Source organism: Sarcophilus harrisii, chromosome 5, assembly GCF_902635505.1.
Source record: "Sarcophilus harrisii chromosome 5, mSarHar1.11, whole genome shotgun sequence".
Lineage (NCBI taxonomy): Eukaryota > Metazoa > Chordata > Mammalia > Dasyuromorphia > Dasyuridae > Sarcophilus > Sarcophilus harrisii.
The window spans coordinates 69,436,096-69,445,183 of NC_045430.1; positions in this window are offsets into that span (position 1 = coordinate 69,436,096).

Sequence of the window (9,088 nt, forward strand, 5' to 3'; positions counted from 1 at the left end):
AACGCAAATTAAGACAACTCTGAGATACCACTACACACCTGTCAGATTGGCTAAGATGACAGGAAAAAATAATGATGATTGTTGAAGGGGATGTGGGAAAACAGGGACACTGATACATTGTTGGTGGAGTTGTGAACGAATCCAACCATACTGGAATTATGCCCAAAAAGTTATCAAACTGTGCATACCCTTTGATCCAGCAGTGTTTCTACTAGGCTTATACCCCAAGGAGATACTAAAGAAGGGAAAGGGACCAGTATGTGCCAAAATGTTTGTGGCAGCCCTGTTTGTAGTGTAGAAGCTGGAAACTGAGTGATGCCATCAATTGGAGAAATGGTTGGGTAAATTGTGGTATATGAATGTTATGAAATATTATTTTTCTGTAAGAAATGACCAGCAGGATGAATACAGAGAGGTCTTGGAGAGAATTACATGAACTGATGCTAAGTGAAATGAGCAGAACCAAGAGATCATTATATACGCCAACAACGATACTGTATGAAGATGTAATCTAGGAAGTGGATTTCTTTGACAAAGAGACCTAATTCAGTTTCAATTGATCAATGATGGACAGAAGCAGCTACACCCAAAGAAAAAACACTGGGAAATGAATGGAAACTGTTTGCATTTTTGTTTTTCTTCCCGCATTATTTTTACCTTCTGAATCTAATTCTCCCTGTACAACAAGAAAACTGTTTGGATCTACACACATACATTATATCTAGGATATACTAGGACATATTCAGCATATATAGGACTGCTTGCTATCTAGGGGAGGGGGTGGAGGGTGGGAGGGAAAAATCGGAAGTGAAGTGAGTGCAAGGGATAATGTTGTAAAAAAATTACCCTGGCATGGATTCTGTCAATAAAAAATTACAAAAAAAAAAAAAAAAAAAAAAAGAAATGATTTGGTTGATCTCATTGCTGAGGATGGCCAAGTCCATCAGAATTGGTCATCATATAATATTGTTGTTGAAGTATATAATGATCTCTTGGCCCTGCTTGTTTCACTCAGCATCAGTTCATGTAAGTCTCTCCCAGCCTTTCTGAAATCTTCCTGTTGGTCCTTTCTTTCTTTTTTTTTTTTTTTAAATTTAATAGCCTTTTATTTACAGGATTTATACATGGGTAACTTTTACAGCATTAACAATTGCCAAACCTCTTGTTCCAATTTTTCACCTCTTACCCCCCCCCTCCCTAGATGGCAGGATGACCAGTAGATGTTAAATATATTAAAATATAACTTAGATACACAATAAGTATACATGCTGTTGGTCCTTTCTTACAGAACAATAATATTCCATAATATTCATATACCACAATTTATTCAGCCATTCTCCAACTGATGGACATCCACTCAGAAAATAGAATACTTTGATCCAGATTTAGTCTCCATAGTTCTCTGTCTGAATGTGAATGACACTTTCCATCACAATCTATTGGAATTGCCTTGAATCACCACATTTCAACAAATACTTTAAAAAGTTTAATTATGTGATAGATTATAATAGGTACTGGAAGGAAATAAAGAAATGTAAAAATAAAAAATACAATTATTGATTTTAAGAAATTTACAATCTAGTATAGTGAAAGGACATAAATAAATCACAAGTTAGATTATAAAATGAGTGAAGATAAAGTAAGCAAATGTAAAAGCTTCATTCAGCTCTGAAATCCTATAAAAATGCTAATTTGGATATGAGAATGAATTTATCTTATTCAAGTCCCTTAAAATCTATAATCAAGTCTACCCTAACTTTAGGCAGATGCCCTGAGTTTCTGTTCTGAACTTTCAAAGACCCAGTCCTCTATAACTTGTTGTAGTTCTAATTTATAGTCTGAAGTTAATCATAATTCCAAATTATTAGGAGTACTCTGTGAATATGATAGATGGAAAACTTCAAGGACAATGGAAGCCATCTGCAGCAACATGATATTGATATTGATATTTAAGAAACACTAGCAGGGAATTATGCTTGTGTAGAGAAATGGGAGATGACATGATTCAGTGTGAGCAAAAATATCATACTGACTGAAGTATAGACAGTACTTTTAAAACTATATATTCTGCAAATAGATACCATTATCACTTTGAAACAGTTATAATAAATATTAAACATTAAATTTGTCTCCTAAATATGTACATTTTATGTTGGAACTAATTTGAACAACTTTTCTTTCAAGGGCTTTAAATAATTATTAAAGTGTTCTTGAGAACTTGATATATTTTTTTTTCTATAAATTCAAAATATTTTCAAGAATTTCTTGTCCACTACCAAGTATTATATAATACTGACTCTCTGTGTACCTCAATTTCTCCTGTTAAATAGTATAATTAAGCATATATATCACAGAAGTGTTATCAGAAACAGATAACAAATGATTTTGAAATATAAAGGAATGCATAATCACTAAATTCTATAATAATCATTATCATAATAGTAATTTTAAGCCATTGTGCAAAGGCAGATATCTTTAATTATAACCTAATTATACATATGTGGATGCAAAGCATGAAATAAAATAAAAATCCAAAATCTTAGTCAGGTTCTACTCATTTGCCTCTTTATGCAAAAGAACTTATTTTTGTTGTTTGGTTATTCCAATTGTGTCTAACTCTTTATGACCCTATTTCATAGGGTTTTTGGCCAAGATACTGGAATAATTTGCCATTCTCTTCTCTCTGGCTCATTTTAAAGATGAGGAAACTGAAACAAACCGGATTAAATGACTTGTCCAGAGTTACATAGATATAATATAATCTGAGGATAAATTTGAACTCATAAAGATGAGTTTTCTGATTCCAAGTCCTGTTCTCTACCCACTGCATGACCTAGCTGCACTGAAAAAATTGATAGAATTTTTTCATAATCTGTCACTAATTTCCAATAAAGGAAGAAAACTCACCTTTTTTTCTAAAAGTTACATGTAATTGCCTTTAGCTTAATAATATGAACCTAGACAAATCATTCAAACTCTCTTGATCTCTGTTATTTCATCTGCAAAATAGGAATAATAATAGTATCCACTTCACATGGCTGTTTTAAACACCAATCAATAAAAGCATGTAAACATGTTATAAATCTTATAACCCTACATAAATGTATTCTATAATTATCAAGGAAATCTGAAAAAAAAAAAACCCAGCATAAACTAATGGAAAAAAAAAAAACATCAGTTTTGCTCTTCTGTACTAAACATTGTGCTAAGCAGTGGGGATACAAATAGAAAGGAAAATAAAAAGAAGCCAAGCCTGGCTCTCAGTTAACTCACTCATTAATTGGAGAAAACAATACATATAAAGAGTTCAGCTGGAGGGTGATGGAACCCCTGAGAGTGCAGATATTCTTGGTATGGATCCTTAAGGTATACCAGCAGTAGGATAGTGCTGGTCTTCCATTTCACTAGAAGGTTGTAGCTGGTGACTCCTACTTCCTCTAATTGATTTGACCAACTAGATTGCTTTTCTCGTCTTGAGCAGGCCAGACTGGGAAAGGGGCATTAATTATATACATTAAATAGAATTCAGGGGTTCTCAGACTATGGCCTACCGGCCAGATGCAACAGCTGAGACCTACTATTATCCCCCTCACCCAGCGATATGAAAAGGCCCATACAACAGTTTTTGTTTTTACAATAGTCTGGCCCTCCAACAATCTGAGGGACAGTGAACTGGCCTCCTATTTTAAAAGTTTGAGGATCCCTGAAGATAGTGAGCATAGATCAGTTAGCTGTAACTGCTGCAGTCTAGAATATTCCTGGATTCTGTTGTTGAGAGTCAAAATCTGGGCAAATATTGCCAAATTGCCTTTTAGGAGTCTGTATCAGTAAACCTGATGCTACTACTTCTCCTGGTTGGTAAGCCACACATTGTCTACCTGTATTAGTGATTGGGATATTAGCTATATATTCCCCAGTTTTCCACATCAGTGTATGGATAGACACTATTTTGTAAGTACCCTCATGAGGTGAAATGGTCAAGCCTACTGTGCCTGGAGGCAAAGGATCCATAGGCTGGAGAGGAACAGATTTCACCTCTCCCAGGGGATATCTCAGTAGTCCCAGCTTCATACAACTCTATTCTCCCCAATTATAATCCCTTTCTCCCATCAAGTTGCTTCTTGGCTGATTGATTATGTTGGAGTACTGAACTTCTAAAGACTCTCTGGGTGTAGCATCAGCTGCCATCATGCTTCATATATTTTTTGCCTGGGGCCCTGGAGTTGGCCCTGCTTCCCATTTCCCTGAGTCATTCTACATTATGAGGCCCAAATGGAAGCTTCTGTTGCATTTTGGACATGGGGTTTTGGGTCTTATTCTCTCATCCTGTCTTCTCACTCTATCTTTATGCCAACACTGAGCTTTCAAATGCCCTACTTTACCATGTTGAAAGCATTCAGGAGTCTCTCTGGAAGTCCCTTGCGAAAAGGAACCCTGTCTTCCCATGTTCTTCATCATAGCCTGGGTATAAAAGATATTTGTTTGCACTGTGGCACAGCATCTTATGATCTCCTCTAAAGGAACATCCTTGTGTAGTCCTAGTATGATTCTTCTACAAAACTCATTAGTATTTTCCTTAGCAAGTTGTCTTATCATAATTTCTGTTGCTGCATTTTCACCAATAGTTCATATGACAACAGTCTGCAAACATCCTACAAAATCAGCAAAAGGTTCATTTGGACCTTGTGCTATTTTGGTGAAGGCTTGATCAAAGGTGAAGGTTGGTGAAGGTTGATCAAAAGTGACTGTTATATTAACTCCAGTTTGCCTGTTTCACTGGTCTTGTATCCTACAGAATTCACTATACGCTGAAAGCTACAAGTTTGTCCAGGCTCTAAACATGTCCTTGCTATAGATTTCCAATCAGTAGGGGTTAAAATTTCAAAAGCCAAGTTCTCCAATAACATCTTAACATAAGATGATGTAGACCCATAAAGAATGCAACCCTTTTTCAGATCTTTGATTATTTCCAGATAAAAAGAACTGTATTTTCTTCTTTCTTGACCTGAAGAGTCAAAGTCTTGAATAACAGGGTATGCTTCTATTCTTAAATCAGATATATCCTGTCCTTCATCTTTAGCTTTAATTAGTGCCTCTTGTAATGAGGACATAGGGGGTGGACAAAGCTGCTTCATGGGTGGTGCTGATAGTGTCACTGCCCCTCCCACTCTTCCTCCCCCCTCCACCAATGAAGGCAAAATTGAGGGGGGAGGGTCAGAAGATAGGGAATGACCTAAGGGCCCCTGCTCAAGTATACACAGAAGTGAAACTGAATTGTGAAATTGAGAAGCATCACACTCCTTAAGCTCATCAGCCCTGTACTTAAGGTACTTAACTCCTTTCCTGCCCAACTCTCCATGTCCTCCAGTACCTTCTGGTGTTCTTTACAAAACATAACAGAAACCTCTCTAGGTCCATGGACAACTTGCCATAATTGTTTTGCTGTCAAAAATCCCCTTTCTTTTCATGTAGCCCCATAAGTATATAAAACATGTTGAAGTCAGTATAGATGTTCTCTCTCATTCCTTTCCCCAATTCTAAAACTGTGAGGACAAAAATGCTCTGAACCTTATGGGGGGTTAGAATTTCCAATAGCCTAGGATGAGATTAGAGGCTTCCTCAATTAGAAGGGCTGTGACAGCTAGCTCTAAGGCAGGAGGGTCACCCTAAAGACACCAGGTTTGTTTGAGAAGTAAGCAAGGGGTCTGGGGTAGGGTCCCAGGGACTGAGTCAAGACGCCTAGGACCTGGTGTTGCCTTCCATCAGTGTACAGCATAAAAGACTTTAGGCAGGGCTAAGGGCAGGGCAAGAGATTAGTTTAGCTTTCAGGGTCTTAAAAGCCTTGGCTTGATGAAGGGTCCCATTTTAGGGGAATTGTGTCAGGGTTTTGAATAGAATCACAGAGGGGCTTGGCAATAACCAGAGTTAGGTATAAAATCCAACCATGCTCAGGAAAGTACACAGCTGTTTCTTTGAAAAAGATTCAAGGAATGATTAGATTGCTTCTTCTCCATTGTGAGCAAAAGGGAGGTGGGAGTTAATTCATAGTTCAACTACTTCACAAACTGATAGGCAATGTGAGCCCTTAGACTAAGAAACTTCAAAGCCCTGGTGGGGAGGGAGGTTGGAAGCTAGAGATTTGTATGGCTGCAGCTAAAGAAGTCTCTCAGGTGGGATTGCAGATCAAGATATCATCTACATACTGGATTTTAATTAGCTGACTTTATTTCTGTGACACCCCCCTCCCCCCCCCAGCTTGGCCAGAGCTGAGGTTCACAGGAAAAAAGTTAGGCTTTTTCTTTTTAAAGGTGGGAATCAAGGTTATTAAGAAATTTTTCCCAGAGTTCTAACCACAGCATAGAAGTTTTTTCTTGCTGGTTGCATTTTAAATCTTTCCAGGTAACAAAATTTAGTTCACAGAACAAAGATGACACAGACATTCTGCACAAAGATACAGACACAGACAAAAATGACATGAAAGAGAACTGTCCCATATTTGCCAAAAGCCATAAAATTTCTTTGCCAAAAGCCATCCTATAGCACTTCGTCCGCTCTGGTGTCCCAGAGGAAGTGAAAAGGTGGCACAGGTTCTTTAGAAAGTTTGCTGAAAATTGCAAGAATTTCCAAGTCTGGGCATCCCCAGTCAAGGAAAACTTGCTGAGCATGCAGCTCACGACAACCCAGACAAGCCTTCTCCCAGTTGCTTGGGGGTATCCCAGCTATAGCTGGGGGTCACAGACCACTGTCATGAGGTGTCTCAAAAGAATTTGCAGGCTTGAACCTATATCCAAGTCAAGGGGCAAAGTTTATTGTAATTGTAATGCTAATTGAAATGGGCTAAGTTCCAAAAGAATTTAGCAAAGGACCCAAGAGAAAAGAGGCAGATTCATAGGACAAAATTGATTAGTTTCATGTTACTTATTTGTCAATTTTATGGCTTACAAGTAGGTTTGAGGGGCACTCTATTCACTATTGTCTCAGGAACTTGGTTATCACTGACCAACAGATCATCTATCTGACAGTCAGTAATGTTTGTAGGACTATTCTAAGGCCAGAAGACTTTGAAATCATTGACAGACAGATTGTTAGAACTTTAGCATTCTTAGGTCAGAGGGCCTCAGGATCACTAATATATCTTCCCTAAAATCTAAGGGAAGAAATATTATTATATTCCGGAGCCAGAGGACTTTTACAATCATTGACAGATTGCCAGAACAATAACATTCCAAGGGTGGGGACTCCTTGGGATCACAGATTCCATAGCCAGAAGACTTTAAAAATACTGACAGATTATTAGAACAGAAGTATCCCAAGTTAAGGGGTGCCTCCCTACTACTGTCTCTCCTAGGAGCTATATCCCATCACTTTCCTTGGTGATCTTATTGCTCTCCCACTCCATTTCATATTTACTATTCCTGGTGTCTGTTGTATCTCTTCATTTTGTTTGTAACTTCTAAATAAACCGACATTTTGTCAAAGAGAATGACCATTGTGAATTCTTCACATGACTGAACCCTAACATTTGATTCCAATTGCTCTCCTCAGTCCCACCACCTGGGGTCTAAACACCACTCTTAACATTTATTGCTAAATATCAAACACATCAAAAGGATTTGCCCCGAATCACACAGCTAGTAAACATTTAAATCTAATCTAAGATCCACATCTTGACTTCTAATCCAGTTTTTTTTTTTTTTCTGTACCACAAAGATTCGCAGGATCCTTTAGCTGACTGTGGGAAAAAGAAGTCAAATATAATTCCAAAATTTGAGAGTACGTGACTCAGAAAATGTTGATATCATTAACAAAAATAGGAAAATCCAAAGGAAAAGATGACTCAAACCCCCCAAACAGAACGTAAAAGTGAAAACAGTCTGGAAATAGAATTAGAAATTCCAAAATCAATTTTCCCAATGACTATCTTTATGATTTACTGTAAACTACTTACTTTGCTCTGGGATCTACCTATATTTCCTCATCTATAAAACAAGGAAATTGAGCAAGATGACTTCCAAAGTCCTTACCAACTCCAACATTTCTATGAGCTGATGAAAGGAAAAAGGCAAAAAACAGTTCAACTATTGCATATACAATGACTGTCTCAATGGGGGAATTGTCAGAACTGTTTACTCTTGAGGGACAGTACAACTGGCAAGTTGCTAACTGCTGCTGCTACTGCTACCTGATGTAAGACCTTCTTTCTTTACATGCTGCCTTCCCATCCACAAGGAGAACCATTCATGGGATGAAGACAAGGGTGTGTTTTTCTTATAGAGATCCATTCATTCAAGATATTCATTGCTGCTGTTGTTCTGATGTTTTCAACACTGATCCTAGGCTCTCCCAGACTGACTTCAGGAATTCCTTAGAGAGTAGAGGGATTAGGGGAAGGAGAATTCCCCACCTTAAAATAATCCTCATTTGTATTTGCATACTTGAAAGATGTATTCTTTCATTGAGATGGCTACTGGTACCTCCAATTAACAGTTATTGCAGCCTTTCTTCAACTTAGACATTGAGAATTGCTGTGACCTGAATACTCATTGTTCTGAAACCAAACTGCTGATAAATATCTCTGATTTAGTGAGGCTAGTCTGACATATAGATAGCTGAATCACTAGGTCTGGTATTTTTTTTAATATATTTATTTTTCTAATTACATGTAAAAACAATTTTTGACATTTACTTTTTAAAATTTTGAGTTCCAAAATTCTCTCTCTCCTTTCCTCTCTTGCTTCCTTACTGAGAAAGTAATTTTATAAGCATTTTACAGACACACACACATACATACATGCACATATGTGTGTATATGTATATATTTATGTGCAGTAATGCAAAACATTTTCATATTAATCATGTCATGAAAGAAAACAGACAAAAAAAAAAAAAAGAAAAGAAAGTTTAATAAAGAATGCTTCAATCTGCATTCAGACTCCGTCAAATTATTTCTCTAGAAGTAGATAGCATTTTTAGAATTGTCTTAGGTCATGTTATTGCTGAGAATAGCTAAGTCATTTGCAGTTAATCGCTGTATAATATTGTTGTTACTGTGTATAGTATTCTCTTGTTCTTCTCATTTTACTTTGAA